The following is a 19,273-nucleotide window of genomic DNA, read 5'->3' on the forward strand; positions in this document are numbered from 1 at the left end:
CAGCAGAGGGATTGGTAAAAGCATGGACTCTGGAAACCAAATGCCTGGGTTCATACCCTGTCTCTGCCCTGGGCATGATACTTGTCTCATTTGGGGTTCACCCAAAAGCACACTCTGAGACAAAGAGCCAGCAGTTTACTTGGAGGTTCAGAAAATACCAGTAGGGGAGTGGGGAAGTATACAACATGATGATTTGATGCATATATATACTGCAAAATCATTACCAACAATAGGGTTAGTTAACACCTTCGTCACCTCACATAATTACCATTTTGTGTCTGTGTATGGTGAGAATATCTACAGTCTACCTTATTAGCAACTGTCAAGTATATAATACAGTATTGTTAACTATAGTCAACATGTTGGACATTAGATTCCCAGAACTTATTCATCTTATAACTGGAAGTCTGTACCCTTTGACCAACATTTCCCCATTTCCCCCACATCCCAGTCCCTGGAAATTACCATTCTACTCTCTGTTTCTGTGAGTTCAGATATTCTAGATTTCACATATAAGTGATGTCATACAATATTTGTCTTTCTCCGACTTATAACACTGAGCATGATGCCCTCAGGGTCCATCCATGTTGTCAAAATGGCAGGATTTCCTTCTTTCTCATGGCTGAATGATATTCCATTATATATATATATATATATTTTAATATATGTATATAAAATATATGTATTATATATATAATATATATATATATGAAATGGATCTAGAGTCAGGATTTATGGGCCTAGGAATTGAGGAATAGAAATGGGAGTAGCACCATTCACTATTAGCCCTAATTATCCACAAGCAAATTTTTGCTTCTCATCCCCATGACCTCCCATCCCCAGCAGACTTCTGCTCTGCTAGTCTAAAGGACTAAGTTTTAAAAGGAGGAATGCTTGAAGTATCTGAAATACAACAATGATTAAGACATAATATCATATGTCACATCTATACATATATCTCACATCTTCTTTATCCATTCAACTGTAGCCAGACACTTAGGCTGTTTCCATATCTTGGCTATTGTGAATAATGCTGCAGTGAACATGGGAATGGAGATATCTCTTGGAGATCCTGATTTCATTTGCTTTGGATATATACCCAGAAGTGGGATTGCTGGGTTATATGGTAGTTCTATTTTTAATTTTTTGAGGAAACTCCATAATGTTTTCCATAGTGGCTATAAGATACTCTCCTAGCTCCAAAGCATATTCCTATCATGGCATTTGCCATATTCCTTTTGACTATTTTTTATTACATTTTTATGGGTCTTTCTTTTCTATCAAGCAGTGTCTTGAAGGGAATTCTTGTCAAATTCTATGCCTAGGACTTCTCTCCACCTGTCAATGCAGGGGACACGGGTTCAAACCCTGGTCCAGGAAGATCCCACATGCCACAGAGCAACTAAGCCCATGCACCAAAACTACTGAGCCTGTGCTCTAGAGCCCGTGAGCCACAACTACTGAAGCCTGCACGCCTAGAGCCCATGCTCCACAACAAGAGAAGCCACTGCAATGAGAAGCCCGCGCACTGCAACAAAGAGTAGCCCCCACCCACTGCAACTAGAGAAAGCTCACGTGCAGCAACGAAGACCCAATGCAGCCATAAATAAATAAATAAATTTATTATTAAAAAAAAATTCTATGCCTAGCACAAAGTGAGCACTCAGTGTTTGTAAAATTGAGTTGAACTAAGTTGTCTTTCATAAAACTTGCTTTCTTTTTATGCCAAAAAAGGAAAGAAAATGGGAGTTAGAGCTAGAAAAAGAAATAAAAAAAGAAGAGAAAGGAGGTGTGTATTCAAAATGCATTAATAGTAGGGGCTCAGTTAGTATTTTCCGAATAAAATAATAAGAGACTATGAAATGAGCACTAGTACGTATCAAGCATTATGTGAAGCACTTAAAATACAACAATGATTAAGACAAAGTCCCTGCCCCAAAAAAGATTACAGAGGGAACACACAGATTAATGAATAAAAGGAATAGATATCACTGAGTTAATAGCGGTAGGGAAGAGACAAGGACACCCAAGGATAGTCACCAGTTCAGGTCAATGCTCTTTAACCAATTTACAAGTGCTAAACAATCACAACCAAAACTGACCTATACTCTGAAGTTTGGGGAACTTCCCTGGTGCCTTGATAGCACATGTTTCCTACTTGGATACTAAATATTTCCAGTTCTATGAGGTCAACTCGACACATTAGAAAATACTACACGGAAACAACCGCCACTAGGGGCGTCGCGCCGAGGCCGTCCCGCCCCGGTCTCTACGCCCGGCCCGATTGGCCGCACGGCGCTGAGGCCCGCCCCCGCTTCCGCGGCCAGCCCCGGAGGGGCGGGAGGGTCCGGGCGGTGGAGTCGCTGTGTCCCGGCGGCGTGGCGTGGAGCACCCGCCGGGGCCGCGGGAACAAGCGCCCCGCGGAACTGCTACTCCCAGAGCAGCCCGGGCCCCCCATCTCCGCCCCGCCGCGCTCTCAGGCGCCGAGCACTACAACTCCCGGCCTGCCGTGAACTTGACGGCCGCGCCTCCAGGGTGGAGTCCGGCCCTCCCGGCCGCCCCGCTCTCCCGCCCCGTCCCCTCCGCTCTCCCGGCCGCGCGCGGAACGGGGACGCGAGCCATGGAGGAGACACCGACCCCGCTACTGGGCAGCCGCAAGCCACACCTGGAGAAGCTGACCTTGGGGGTCACCCACATCCTAGCATCATCCCAAGGTGTGACAGAGGTGACCATCATAGAAAAGGCGCCTGCTGAATGTCACATGATTTCTTCATGGGAACAAAAAGATAACTGTGCTGCCTGAGGATCTGAAGAACTTTTACCTGATGACCAACGGCTTCCACATGACATGGAATGTGAAGCTGGATGAACACACCGTTCCACTGGGCAGCATGGCAATTAACAGCATCTCAAAACTGACTCAACTCAACCAGTCTTCCATGTGCTCTCTTCCTAACGCACCAACTCTTGCAGACCTGGAGGATGATACACAAGAAGCTAGTGAGAACCAGCCAGAGAAGCCTCACTTTGATTCTCGCAGTGCGATATTTGAGCTGATCCTTGCAACCTGAATGGGAAGGTTTGCCTTGCCTACAAAAGAGGTAAACCAGCATTAGCACAAGACACTGAGATCTGGTTCCTGGACAGAGCGTTATACTGGCATTTTCTCACAGATAACTTTACTGCCTATTATCTCCTGCTTATCACCCACCTGGGCCTGCTCCAGTGGGAGTACGCCTTCACAGCTATGGCATTAGCCCACAGGCCAAGCAATGGTTCAACATGTGTAAACCCATCACCTACAACACAAACCTACTCACGGAAGAGACCGACTCCTTTGTGAACAAGCTAGATCCCAGCAAAGTGTTCAAGAGCAAGAACAAGACATTAATCCCCAAATAGAAAGGGCCTGTTCAGCCTGCAGGTGGCCAGAAAGGGCCCACGGGTCCTCCTTCCACCTCTAAATCCTCCTCTGGCTCTGGAAACCATGTCCGAAAATGAGCGCCCAGCTCCCCGCCAGCCCCACAGCGATGATTTCCAAGCACAGATGCCCCAGGCGTGGCCCAAGCCTCAGATTCTGTGTATGGAACCATAGTCCTCTCTCCATCCGAGTGACAAAATCCTAGGCCTTTTACTTCCATTGGCTTGAGCCAGGAGTTGGAAGGGCATACTCAGCTCTCCCTAAGAATCCTTCTCTCATACCCCTTACAGCAGGTTGTGCCACCTACTAATTCTGGAAGCTGTGGAGAATGTAAGGTGTTGTGTGACTAAGTAGATCTATTAAGAGCTTTCTTTTCTTTCTACTCCAACCCCCTACCCCTCAGCAGTAATTAGAGAAGTCCCCCATAGAAACCACTGGTTTTGACCTATGAGGCATTAGAACTATGCTGCTCAACTGGTAGCACTTTTTTTTTACATCTTTATTAGAGTATAATTGCTTTACAATGGTGTGTTAGTTTCTGCAGGTAGCCACTTTTTAAAGAGCTAAATTTAAGCCATATTAAAAATGGGAGTATTCATGTGGCTAGTGGAGTCTGTATTAGCACAGAGATGATGAAACATTTCTATCATCACAGAAAGTTCTATTGGGCAGCACTGCATTAGAATACTTTTGCATTACCCTTCCTCAGATCAGTTAATTTTTGTTAAAGAATAATGATACCTTAATTTGATGGGTTATAATGTTCCATGAAAAACCTTGAATATCCATTTTTATGTTCTTTATATCCTTCACCACAAACAGATCTTGCTTTGCTCATTTTCAGTTTCCTATAAAGTTTCTCATCTTCATCAGTTTCCTATAAAGTTTCTTGTTTCCAGTTTTGTGATGTGATATTTGTACGTTTGCCAAAATTATCTTTCTCACTTTTTTTTTTAAAGAAGAGGTGATTCTGCTGTACCATTAAAACCAAAACAAAACAAAACCTACCAAGCATTGCTTTGCCAGGACTCTTCATGCACAGTTTTGATGAAATCAGTCACTGTTGACAAGAGCTTCCACCTGCTCTGCCTACTCACAACTGCTCAACAATTCACAGGGTAGCAGAAAAGGATAGAGAGGAACCAAGTTGTCAAGGATAATAGCTGAGGTTTAGTCTTCCAGAAGCATTTTTCTGCCAAAAGTCATCAAAGGGAGAAACAGCAGTGCCAGATAAGAGATTCCAGCATTTGGCTCCTTCCCCAAGTCAGGGTTAGAAGGGGATTGAGAAGTTGTGTCATCTTCCACTGTGGTAGATGTCCTTCCTCTAGAGCTCATGGAGCCCCTGAATTATTTCTTAAGTCCTAGTCCAGTTCTCGATTTCACAAATGAAGCAGCAGAGGAGCCACGAAACAATGGTGCACTTCAAATCAGTGACAATCAGCTGGAATCCCCAAAGGGCTGTAGACAGAAGAGGGTTCTAATAAGGAAAGGTTTGAGACCTGCCTCAGGAGGAGCAGAGCATTCAAGAGCAGGAATGGCTACCTAATATGTAGGACCCGGTGCAAAATGACGATGTGGGACCTTTTGTCCAAAAATCAGGTAAACACTACCATTAGAAGTACTAATATGCAGTAGCAATTCTCATATCAGACAAAATAGACTCTAAAATAAAGACTATTATAAGAGACAAAGAAGGACACTACATAATGATCAAGGGATCAATACAAGAAGATATAACAATTGTAAATATTTATGCATCCAGCATAGGAGCACCTCAATACATAAGGCAAATACTAACAGCCATAAAAGGGGAAATCGACAGCAACACAATCATAGTAGGGGACTTTAACACCCCACTTTCACAATGGACAGATCATCCAAACTGAAAATAAATAAGGAAACACAAGCTTTAAATGACACATTAAACAAGATAGAATTAATTGATATTTATAGGACATTCCATCCAAAAACAACAGAATACACTTTCTTCTCAAGTGCTCATAGAGCACTGTCAAGGACAAATCATATCTTGGGTCACAAATCAAGCCTTGGTAAATTTAAGAAAATTGAAATCATATCAAGTATCTTTTCCAAATACAACACTATGAGACTAGATATCAATTACAGGAAAAAATCTGTAAAAAATACAAACACATGGAGGCTAAACAATACACTACTAAATAACCAAGAGATCACTGAAGAAATCAAAGAGGAAATCAAAAAATACCTACAAACAAATGACAAAGAAAACACGATGACCCAAAACTTATGGGATGCAGCAAAGCAGTTCTAAGAGGGATGTTTATAGCAGTACAATCCTACCTCAAGAAACAAGAAAAATCTCAAATAACCTAAGCTTACACCTAAAGCAATTAGAGAAAGAAGAACAAAAACACCCGAAAGTTAGCAGAAGGAAAGAAATCATAAAGATCAGAAATAAATGAAAAACAAATGAAGGAAATGATAGCAAAGATCAATAAACCTAAAAGCTGGCTCTTTCAGAAAAACAAAATTGATAAAGTATTAGCCAGATGCATCAAAAAAAAAAGGGAGGGGCTTCCCTGGTGGCGCAGAGGTTGAAAGTCCACCTGCCGATGCAGGGGACACGGGTTTGTGCCCCTGTCCAGGAAGATCCCACATGCTGCAGAGCGGCTAGGCCCGTGAGCCATGGCTGCTGAGCCTGCACATCTGGAGCCTGTTCTCTGCAACGAGAGAGGCCACAATAGTGAGAGGCCCGTGTGCCACAAAAAAAAAAGAAAAAAAGGGAGAAGACTAAATCAATAGAATTAGAAATCAAAAAGGAGAAGTAATACTGACAATGCAGAAATACAAAGGATCATGAGAGATTACTACAAGCAATTATATGCCAATAAAATGGACAACTTGGAAGAAATGGACAAATTCTTAGAAAAGCACAACATTCTGAGACTGAACCAGGAAGTAATAGAAAATATAAACAGACCAGTCACAAGCACTGAAATTGAAACTGTGATTAAAAATCTTCTAAGAAACAAAAGCCCAGGACCAGATGGCTTCACAGGCGAATTCTATCAAACATTTAGAGAAGAGCTAACACCTATCCTTCTCAAACTCTTCCAAAATGTAGCAGAGGGAGTAACACTCCAAAACTCATTCTACGAGGCCACCATCACCCTGATACCAAAACCAGACAGAGATTCCACAAAGGAAGAAGACTACAGGCCAATATCACTGATGAACATAGATGCAAAAATCCTCAGTAAAACACTAGCAAACAGAATTCAACAGCACATTAAAAGCATCATACATCATGATCAAGTGGGATTTATCCCAGGAATGCAAGGATACTTCAATATACTCAAATCAATGCGATAAACCATATTAACAAATTGAAGGAGAAAAACCATATGATTATCTCAATAGATGCAGAAAAAGCTGTTGACAAAATTCAACACCCATTTATGATAAAAACCCTCGAGAAAGTAGGCATAGAGGGAACTTGCCTCAACATAATAAAGGCCATATATGACAAACCCACAGCCAACATCATTCTCAATGGTAAAAAACTGAAACCATTTCTTCTAAGATCAGGAACAAGACAAAGGTGCCCATACTCACCACTATTATTCAACATAGTTTTGGAAGTTTTAGCCACAGCAATCAGAGAAGAAAAAGAAATAAAAGGAATCCAAATTGGAAAAGAAGAAGTAAAGCTGTCACTGTTTGCAGATGACATGATGCATAGAGAATCCTAAAGATGCTACCAGAAAACTACTAGAGCTAATCAATGAATTTGGTAAAGCAGCAGGAAACACAATAAATGCACAGAAATCTCTTGCATTCCTATACACTAATGATGAAAAATCTGAAAGAGAAATTAAGGAAACACTCCCATTTACCACTGCAACAAAAAGAATAAAATACCTAGGAATAAACCTACCTAAGGAGACAAAAGACCTGTATGCAGAAAACTATAAGACACTGATAAAAGAAATTAAAGATAATACAAAGAGATGGAGAGATATACCATGTTTTTGGATTGGAAGAATCAACATTGTGAAAATGACTATACTACCCAAAGCAATCTACAGATTCAGTGCAATCCCTATCAAACTACCAATGGCATTTTTCACAGAACTGGAACAAAAAAATTCACAATTCATATGGAAACACAAAAGACCCCGAGTAGCCAAAGCAATCTTGAGAATGAAAAATGGAGCTGGAGGAATTAGGCTCCCTGACTTTAGACTATACTACAAAGCTACACTAATCAAGACAGTATGGTACAGGCACAAAAACAGAAATGTAGATCAATGCAACAGGATAGAAAGCCCAGAGATAAACCCATGCACGTATGGTCACCCTGTCTTTGATAAAGGAGGCAAGAATATACAGTGGAGAAAAGACAGCCTCTTCAATAAGTAGTGCTGGTGTGACTGAACAGCTACATGTAAAAGAATGAAATTAGAACACTCCCTAGCACCATACACAAAAATAAACTCAAAATGGATTAAAGACCTAAATGTAAGGCCAGACACTATAAAACTCTTAGAGGAAAACATAGGCAGAACATCTATGACATAAATCACAGCAGGATCCTTTTTGACCCACCTCCTAGAGAAATGGAAATAAAAACAGAAATAAACAAATGGGACCTAATTAAACTTCAAAGCTTTTGCACAGCAAAGGAAACCATAAACAAGACGAAAAGACACCCCTCAGAATGGGAGAAAATATTTGCAAATGAAGCAACTGACAAAGGATTAATCTCCAAAATATGCAAGCAGCTCATGCAGCTCAATATCAAAAAAACAACCCTTGGGGCTTCCCTGATGGCGCAGTGGTTGAGAGTCCGCCTGCTGATGCGGGGGACGCGGGTTCGTGCCCCAGTCTGGGAGGATCCCACATGCCGCAGAGCGGCTGGGCCCGTGAGCCATGGCTGCTGGGCCTGTGCGTTCGGAGCCTGTGCTCCGCAACGGGAGAGGCCGCAGCAGTGAGAGGCCCGCGTACCACAAAAAACAAACAAACAAACAAAACCCAATCCAAAAATGGGCAGAAGACCTAAATAGACATTTCTCCAAAGAACATATACAGGTTGCCCACATACACATGAAGAATGCTCAACATCACTAATTAGAGAAATGAAAATCAAAACTACAATGAGGTATCACCTCACACCAGTCAGAATGGTCATCATCAAAAAACCTACAAACAATAAATGCTGGAGAGGGTGTGGAGAAAAGGTAACCCTCTTGCACTGTTGGTGGGAATGTAAATTGATACAGCCACTATGGAGAACAGTATGGAAGTTCGTTAAAAAACTAAAAATAGAATTACCATACAACCCAGGAATCCCACTCCTGGGCATATACCCTGAGAAAACCATAATTCAAAAAGAGTCATGTACCGCAATGTTCACTGCAGCTCTATTTACAATAGCCAGGACATGGAAGCAACCTAAGTGTCCATCAACAGGTGAATGGGTAAAGAAGATGTGGCACATATATACAATGGAATATTACTCAGCCATAAAAAGAAACAAAATTGAGTTATTTTTACTGAGGTGGATGGACTGTCATACCGAGTGAAGTAAGTCAGAAAGAGAGAAACAAATACCGTAAGCTAACACATATATATGGAATCTAAAAAAAAAAAAAAAAAAAAATGGTTCTGAAGAACTAGAGGCAGGACAGGAATAAAGACGCAGACGTAGAGAATGGATTTGAGGACACGAGGAGGGGGAAGTGTAAGCTGGGATGAAGTGAGAGAGTGGCATGGACATATATACACTACCAAATGTAAAACAGATACCTAGTGGGAAGCAGCCGCATAGCACAGGGAGATCAGCTTTATGTCCACCTAGAGGAGTGGGATAGGGCGGGTGGGAGGGAGATGCAGGAGGGAGGAGATATGGGGATATGTGTATATGTATAGCTGATTCACTTTGTTATACAGCAGAAACTAACACACCATTGTAAATCAATTATACTACAGTAAAGATGTTAAAAAAAAAAAAAAGAAAGAAAATACTATGCAGTTCAGGTCTAGAAAAGAGTTTGTTCACTTCCACTAAGTCCAATCTGGACACAGTACGCAAAAGAGAAAAACAATCTCTTGGAAAGGTATATTTTCTTAAAACTCTTCATGCACTGACATGTAACATTTGCTAAGGATTTATTTAGTGAAAGAAGCAAGGGAGAAGCCAGCATGTAGGGCTTGCTTCAAGCATATATGATGACCTCTTCTGTGGATACCAGTCAGCCTCTTTCCCAGCCACTCCTGTCATCACCAATGGGCTCATTAACAGTGGCCATGGTGGCAAGGATGGAGTTTATACATGGGCTCCACAATATGAACTCCCACTCACAAAAGCTGATCTGGCTACAACCACCGCTGAGTGCCCAATCTGCCAGTAGCAGAGACTAACACTGAGTATGTGACAAGGCACCATTCCCCATCTAGTGGCAGGTTGAAAGCACTGAACCACTTCCATTGTGGAAGGGGTAGTACTTTGTTCTTACTGAAATAGACACTCTGGCTATGGATGTGGCTTCCCTACTTGCTATGCTTCTGCCAAAACTACCATCCTGGGACTTATAGAAGGTGTTACCCACTATCATGGTATTCTAACAATATTGCTTCTGATCAAAGAACTCACTTCTCAGCAAAAGAAGTGTAGCAATAAGCCCATGATCATGGAATCCACTGGTCTTACCATGTTGCCACCATCCAAAACATCTGGCTTAACAGAACAGTGGAAGGACTTTTTGGAGATTCAGTTACAGGGTGCAATACCTTGCAGAGCTAGCGCAAGGCTCTCCAGGAGCCTATATATGCTCTTATTCAGGCATCCGATATATGATTATATTTCTCCCAGAGCTGGGATTCACGGGTCCAGGAATTGAGGAATGGAATTAGGTGTGGTACCACTCACTATCAGCCCTAATCAACCACTAGCAAAATTTCTGCTTCTCATCCCCATGACCTCCCATCCTCAGTAGACCTCTGTCCGCTGGTATAAAGTCTAAGGTTCAAAGGTAGAAATGCTTTCTCCAGTAGACACAAAAATTATTTAATTAAACTGGAAGTTAAGACTGATATGCCACAACTCACTCCTTATGGTTCTAAATCCACAGCCAACGAAAGAGTTACTGTACTGGCTGGGGAGACTGATCCTAATTATCAAAGGAAAACTGAGTTGCTACTACACAATAAGGAACAGTATGTCTGGAATACAGGTCTCTTAGGGTCTCTCTTAGTACTACTATTCCCTTTGACTAATTTCCATTAATCAATGGAAAACTACAACAACCCAATTAAGGCAGGAAAGCTTAATGGCCCAGACCCCTCAGAAATGAAAATGCAAGTCGCTTCACCAGGCAAAGAGCTACAACAAACTGAGGTTCTTGCTGAGGGCAAAGAGAATATGGAATGAGTAGTGGAATAAGGTAGCTATAAATGCCAGCTACAACCACATGACCAGTTATAAAAATGAAAACTCAGGACTTTCCTGGTGGCACAGTGGTTAAGAATCCATCTGCTAATGCAGGGGACACGGGTTCGATCCCTGGTCCAGAAAGATCCCACATGCCGCGGGGCAACTAAGCCCGCGAGCCACAACTACTGAGCCTGCGTGCCACAAATACTGAATCCCACGTGCCTAGAGCCCATGCTCCGCAACAAAGAGAAGCCACCGCAATGAGAAGCCCGTGCACCAGAAAAAAGAGTAGCCCCCGCTCACTGCAACTAGAGAAAGCCCACACACAGCAATGAAGACTCAATGCAGCCAAAAAATAAATTAAATAAATTTACTTAAAAAATAAAAAAATAAATAAAAATGAGAACTATAATAGTTATGAGTACTTCTTTATGTTGTTATGAATATGTTTGTATGTATTTTAAGGAAATATATTTGCCTTCTACCCTCTCTTATCCCTTTATCATCTAAGATGTATTACAATAGTTAACTTTATGTCACAATAGTTAAGTGACAAAATATCAAGGATAAGAGTAAATATCACCCAAGGACTTTGCATCCTCTTCTGGCAAAGGGTTAGTATGTTTTCATGACATGCAGGGTAGTTGTGTCATGTTAGATGGAAGTATGACTTTGTTACTGTCTTTATTTGGAGATTAAATATGGCTTAAGGAGATGTGTATGGTTGCCAGGATGACAAGATGTAGACTGTCATGGTCAGTTCTATGTGTCAACTTGGCTAGGATGTGGCTCCAGTTATTCAAACACTAATCTAGGTGTTACTGTGAAAGTATTTTGTAGATATGATTAGCATCTATTATCAGTGGACTCTTAAGTAGGGGAGATTACCCTAAATAATCTGGGTGGGCCTGATTCTATCAGCTGAATGGTTTTAAGTGCAGAACCAAGGTTTCCCTGAAGAAGAAATTATGCCTATGCCTGAAGCTTCAGCTCATGCCGGAGAGTTCCAGCTAGACCTTACTGATAGCCTGCCCTACAGATATATGTAGATATATAGTATACATATAGATATTATATAGATATATAGATATATCTTGCTTGCACATGACTATCTTGGCAAAATTCACAAGAAACTGGTATTGCTATTTGCCTTCTAAGAGGGAACTTGGTGGCTGGAAGATAGGAGAGAGACATTTTTCACTGTACACTTTTAGTAACTTTGAATTTTGAACTACTTGAATGTATTAGCTATTCAAAAAAGTTTTTTTATTTTGAAGTTATATAAAGCTATATAATTCCTTGAGAGAGCATGGTTCTAATTCTCACTAATTTCCTCCTCCCTTTTCCTTATATTCAGGTCTTATCTATGTCCATCTAGGTATACTGGCCCAAAACACTTTCTAAACACACAACTTTCAAACTGTGACTCCTTAAAAACTATCCATACCTTGAAAGGGTCAACGGACAACATAATCTTAAAAGACTCTGAAATTGTTCAAGAGTCCATATTCGCCAAACTTTGGTGCTACAAGAAGTATGAGGTACTTTATGAAAATAAACCTCTATAGGGAGAATTTGCTAGTTGCTTCAATGGTGTGTATAAAAATATTGTGGAGATTCACTTTGAAATAGCAAAACATCAAAGAAACAGGTGAGCACTCAATTGCAGCCCAACAGGGAGCCCCATTACACTATGTTACAGGGTAATCACTCATCTTTAGTGTTTCCTGGGATTTTGGAATGTCATTTGAAGCCATATAACTTTATGGTGATGCATTGATCACGATGAATTTCTGCAGTGTTAAATGGCAGATGTTGTTATAAAAAAAATACACCATTTCCGTATCAGACATAATCTCCAATTCGGATCCTTACTATTAAAGGTGAAAATATGGGGAACTAACCCTCCATCAATAAAATGGCAGGGAATAGAAAGCCAACACACAAATGATACAGAGGGAAACTAAAAAACAGCCCCATCACTAGCATGACACTAGAGGTCAGACTGTGAGTTTATCCACTGATGTGTCACTTTGTCACTGATTCTACTGTAAGAAAAATGCTATATTTGTGGATTACAAGGTGGGAAATAAGGAATTGAATAAATTAGCTACTTGTGCTTCCAGAAGAAAATGAATTAAAATAACAACTGGATTAATAAGCAGGTAAAAGTTATTTAAAGACAAAGATTACTGGGAGCTCAGTTGTATCAAACCTCTTAGAGAGTACACAGTCCATGGAAAATCATGACAACTGTAGCCAGCTATCAGGCACTGTACAGTTATCTGGGTTTGCTAGCACTATGGCAATCAAACATAAACTCTGAAAAAAAACACAAAATCAGTATGTTTTCTACTCATAGCCTGACAGAAAATAGGTAAGACTTTCCTAAGCAAAACATAAAACCAACAAGCCATAGAGGAACATACTGACAGATTAAACTACATCAACATATTGAAAGATTCAAAAACATCCATAGACGTTCACAAGCGAGTGAAAGATATAGATAAAATATTTATAATTCATATAATAGGCAAATTATATATCTAGTAAATAAAGTGCTCCTAAAAATCAAGAAAAAAAAAAAGAGGTCAACAGATAATGAACAAAGGATAGGCATGGGCAATTCACAGAAATAGAAATAAGAATGGCCAATAAGTGTTTGGAAAAATGTTTAATCACATTAATAATCAAGAAAAAGTAAACTAAATCAACAATAATATATTGCTGTATGTTCAGCCTATAAAATCAGCTTCATCAGCCTGTAAAATATCAAAACTGTATGATTCCCAGTGTTATTACTGTGTAAAAATGAGAACTCTGTGTGAGTGCAAATTAGTATCGCCCTTATGGAGAACAATTTAGGAGTATTATCAAATTTTAAAATGTGAATTCCATTTGACTTAGCAATTCCACCTCTAAGGATATCTCTTAGAGATATAATTATATTTAGATATATGATTGAGGAGTGTGCACTGCATTAATGCTGTTCACAGTAAAAAAAAAAATGGAAAATAAAGGTCCATTAAAAAGGAAAGTGGTGAAATATGTACATGCATACCTTGAACATCTATTCAGTGGTTAAAAAAATTGAAATAGACCCATATGTACAAATGTGGAAAGATCTGTAAGACATAGTATATGAAAAGCAAGCCAAATTTATGATACATATGAAATGGATATATTCCATATATGTACATTATGTAAATCTATACATGCATGGGGGAAATCTGAAATTATAAACACCGAACAGTTAACAGTGGTTTCTTCTGGGGAGGAGAGCTGGATACAGGACAAAAAGTGAAAGCAGGCTTTGACTTCTTATTCTTTATTCTTCTATGTTACCTAAATCTTAATTTTTATAACATGGTGTAGTGGGCTAAATGGTACCCTCAAAAATATGTGTCCTATGATACTTAGTCTTATGTGTTAACTTAGCTAGACTATAGTACTCAGTTATTTAATCAAACACTAATCTAGTTGTTTCTGTGAAGGTATTTTGTATATGTGGTTAACATCTTGATTGTTGGCTTTAACGGAGATTACCCTTGATGCAGTGGGTGAGCCTCATCCAATCAGTTAAGGCCTTAAGAGTAACCCGCTGTGGTTTCCCAGAGAAGAGATTCTGCCCCAAGACTGTAACATCAATTTCTGCCTGAGTTTTGAGCCAGCCCACCTGACCTACAGATTTCAGACTTGCAGACTCTCAAACGAGCCAGTTCCTTGAGAGAGAGAGAGAGAGAGAGAGAGAGAGAGAGAGAGACCTCCTCTTCATTCTGTTTTCTGGAGAACCCTGATTAATACATATTCTAACGTCTGGAACCTGTAAATATTACCTTGTTTGGAAAAGGTTTTTTCCAGATGTGACTAAGTTAAGGATCTTGAGATGAGAAGATCATCCTGAATAATCCAGGTGGGCCCTAAATGTCATCACAGGTGTCCTTATAAGAGAGAGGCAGAGGGGGTTTGACACAGAGAAGCAGATGTGAGACAGAGGAAGAGATTGGAGTGGTGTGACAAATCATGGACTGCCAGCTGCCACTAGAAGCTGGAAGAGACAAAAAACAGATTCTCCCCTCCCTGAAGAGTCCAGTGGGTGTACGGCTTTGCCAACACTTTGATTTTGTCCCAGTGATACTGATTTTGAACTTCTGGCCTTCAGAACTGTGAGGTTCTGTTGTTTAAGCCATCAAGTTTTTGGTAATTTGTTATAGTGGCCAGGGACACTAATATGCATGGACATATTCATATAGTACTTGTATAAAAAATATAAAAATCAAAGACTTCTTTTAGGACTAGAGAAGTAACCATGGTGTCACAGAAAGAATGGGATCTTTGGATTCAGACAGACTTGAACTCTTAATTCATGCTCATCACTAGCTACATGACTTCAAAAAAAAAATCACTTAAATTCTGAGTCTCAGTTTCCTCATCCATGAAATGGGGTAATAATACCTACTGTGGTAGGCAAAGCAATGGCCCCCAAGACATCCATTTCTCAAACCTGAAGCCTGTGAATATGCTATGATACATGGCAATGGGGATTTTGCAAATGTGATTAAGTTAAAGATTATGAAATGGAAAGATGATCCTAGATTTTCCTGGTGGGCCCAGTGTAATCACAGTGTTCCTTAAAAGAGGGAGGTAGAAGGGTCAGTGTCAGAGAATATACAACAATGGAAAAAGGTCAGAGAGAGGCTGAGATTTGAAGATGCTATGTTACTGGCTTTAAAAATAGAGGGACAGGCCCCCAGCCAAGGAAGACAGGCAGCCTCTAGAAGCTGGAAAAGGCAAGGAAGTAGATTCTACCCTAGAGTCTCCAGAAGAAATGTAGTCCTGCTGATACCTTGGTTTTTAGCCTGGTGAAACGCATTTCAGACTTCTGACCTCCAAAGCTATAAGCTATTCCTGTTGTTTTAAGCTGCTAAATGTGTGGTAATTTGTTACAGGAAATATAGGAAACTAATACACCTACCTATCAGAGTCATGAGGATTAAAAGGATTCTTTTAATTATGGCAATATTTATTATTGGAAGAGGCTATTTTTTGAAAATGATTCTGGGAAGTAACTTATCTATACATAAACCATCTCTATAAGCCAAAAATACTTTTATTCAACTGTTCAGATTTTCAAAAAGTCAAAAGTACAGAGTTCATTTTTGTGTATTCAGCTCTCCATATGTAGAGTAGATTTGCTTTCCACGTATCTCCAGAGGGTTAGATATCATTAAAAAAATATTTAATTTCCTGGCTTCCTGACCTTGAAGTCCATATTCAAGGAAGGCCTTTGGCCAAGAAAACTGAATGACTTCTGTGCATTTTTTTAGTTTTTATCAAAAGGAGACAGACCCAAAGCTTATTTCTTTTTCTGAAGGTTTGCCAAGTTTTCTTTGAATGTAAAAATTATCTTCAGTTTGTTCAAGAAGCCAATATCTCTCAAACTCCATGCAAGTGAGTGTAAATTCTAGAAAGATGCAGTAAAATATCCATCTGATCTCTACCCACACCTAACGTTCCATTCCCTAGTCTCTTTGACCATCAGCACATTTCAAGCATCACATGGCTCGTTTTGCACCTCTACCTGACAGTCAGTTATCATCTGAGCTCTGACTTGCCCTCCAGGATCCCTCTTCTCTAGACCCTCTCCCATACTTTATTGCCAGTCCCAACTCTGGATAAATTCCCCCACCTTCCTTCTCTGTACCTTCTCTGTGCCCAGGAGCTTTGCCAGTGTTAGTCTCTGTATGGTCAGGCCATTCAAGATGGCTGTTCTCTCACTCTCTGTCCATCCCCTGCTTGACCAGTCCCTGCTTCACTCACATAACTATCCAATCCTCTTAATTATAGGGCTTAATTAGTCCCTGGTAGCTGAGGAGCCCACTTGACATCAATTCCCGCTATAAAGGTAGCCTCCTTCTCCCTCAAATAGCAAAGACTGCTGAAGCGTCTGGCGCACACAGTGGGGTGTCACTCCAGGACCCTGTGTAAGTCCCCCCTGTCCAATAAATGACTGATGTCTCTGTCACTGTCTTCAGCCTCTTTTTTTAGTCTCAAGACTGGGCAACTACAAGGCTTGCAGGCCTGAGTGGTACAGCGCAACAGTCTCCTAACTGGCCATTTAGATGCATGGTCCACCATAAAACCACCCTGTCATCAGCCTGGCCTGTGGGACTCAGCTATTTATCTTGTTTTGTGCTCATCTTTCATTTGTCTTCCACAGCATGTGCCATGGCAACTATTCCAAATCTTTTTTCCTCTACTAAGCCATTAAACATTCACCATTCCATTCTCTTAGCAAATAGATTTACCTCTGAGTTTCACCCTGCAGATTACAGTAATCTAACAAACTCTTTAACTTCCTTCTACTCTGCCTGAAAAGGCATGCTTCACCAAGGCCCTCTTCCTTTCATCATTTTGTCTTCACTCACCTCTCACGTCTCCATGAATCACCCTTTATTCCAGCACCAATATTTTCCTTTACAGTTACTATTTCACTTGGTTAATAAATATTCTCAAGTTTTTCCTGTTCTTCAATCACCTTTCCCTTCTCCTTTCTCAAAAATATCTAAACTTACTGTTTCTACTTATTTTTAACAGCTAATATTTGTGAATGTTTCTTGAGGGCCCAGTACTATGCTAAGCATTAATGAACATTGTCATATTTATTCCTCCTGAGGTAGGTACTGCTTTCTAGTTCATCTATACAAACAAGGAAACTGTCTTGGAAAGTTTAAGTAACTCAACAGAAACACAGAGCTAGTAAATACAGAATGTGGATTTGAACCCGGACTAGCTAACTGCAAATGCTTGTGCTTAACCACCCAGAGGTAACATCTCTTCCTCTGACTGCCCTTTCTCTTTTCAACCTTCTGTGGCCTGACCCTACTCTGCCAAAAACCTCTCCTTGACGTTGTTAAAGAATTCTGGATCCCAAAACCCAGTGGCTTTTTCCTGGTTCTCATCAGAGTGGCCATTTTACTCTCTCTTAACTTCAGGGATGCTGCACTCCACGTTTTCCTCCTTCTCTGATTTCTCCTACTCTGCCTCAACTTATTCCTTTCCTGCTCAGATCTGTTCTTGATTCTCTTCTTTATTGTTCATACTCTTACTTTTTGCTGGCAGCCAGTCCCAAAGAATAAAATATCAGTGTTATTTATATCACTCCTTTCAGTAATTCAACAACAGTTTATTGAGGCTTTCCCCTTTTGGTTCTGAAAATGTTATTCTGACAAATGGTGGGAGCTATTCCAGGACATGGCCACAATGTGCAAAACATTACCCGGTGAAAGTAATCTACCTAAATGCATTGTGACAGGCTTAACGGTACTGAAAAGAGGGTGTATGAAACACAGGCTCTGGGAAGGCTACTCACTTTTACACTTCCAATCAAGGAAGGCCTTCTAAAACCTGTCTCTATTTGTAAAGTGGAAGTAAGATCATCAGCCCACTTCAGCAGCACGGGGGAAGTCTAGAGCATGACCTATACATAGCAAATATGTAAACCATAAAAGAAACAAGTAAAGGTTCAAACAGCCAACACCAAGTATAATGCACCTATTCAGACTAATTAGCCCTTATTACTGGTAAGTTTACTTGTACAGTGTAAATTTCTATCTGGCTCTTCCTTGAGTTTGTATTTATGTTGAAAGTGGTGGGTATTTGCTGTGCTCTCTCAGCTTAAGCAAGCCTAGTTGAAACTGTTTTTCTGGCTAATGTCTCAGATAACATCCAATGGACTGACTCCAACAAATTATATTAAGCCAAACTATAATAAAATGATGTTTATTAAGTTGGTGAGCAGCTTTATCTGCTCATTTTTTATTAAGGGGCTTAAATTCTCCTGCTCTGGTTCAGGAGAAACAAAACATCCCCTCCTGAGCCACAGACATAAACAGAACCTTCAGCCCATTATCCAACAATATACTCAAAAGTATGCAGGGCTTTTGTTCCCTGAAGCATCCCTTGGCTGTCATTGGGATTCTCACAGCTGTGGTGCTGGTGTTGGCCACCAAAAGGAACTGAGGTGAAGGTGACAGCTATGCACATTTAATTAAGCTCTATCTGTCCCAGCCTTCCCAACCTTTGGCAGTGTCCCCTTTGACATCCAAATGGAATTATTATCTTTACCTTTGTGCATTTAATAACCTTAATTTGTGCAAAAAGAATTATAGAAACCAACATGGTCACAAATTCTGTTTTTTTTCCGTATGGCTGTAGGTACCATGGGTGGAGGGGTTCATAATTAGGTAATTTTCCCACACATACCCTAAACTTGGAAGTCAAAAACTTAAGGCCACTTTCTGAAAGTTAATCTAATTAAATCAACACATAATGGGAGGAGACAGAAAATCTCTGTCCCTAAAGACCTGCTCTTCTAAAAACAGTTATCTAAAATTTTTGGTAGTAAGAATGCATCTAAACAGAGAGTGCACCAA

The 19,273-nt window shown here is 40.4% G+C and overlaps 1 pseudogene; it reads left to right on the forward strand.

Moving 5' to 3' along the window:
• Positions 1-2,332: 2,332 nt before the first annotated feature.
• On the forward strand, positions 2,333-4,395 carry LOC101278719 (tubulin polyglutamylase complex subunit 2-like; annotated as a pseudogene).
• Positions 4,396-19,273: the final 14,878 nt, after the last annotated feature.

The sequence above is a fragment of the Orcinus orca genome, chromosome 5 (assembly GCF_937001465.1).
Source record: "Orcinus orca chromosome 5, mOrcOrc1.1, whole genome shotgun sequence".
NCBI lineage: Eukaryota > Metazoa > Chordata > Mammalia > Artiodactyla > Delphinidae > Orcinus > Orcinus orca.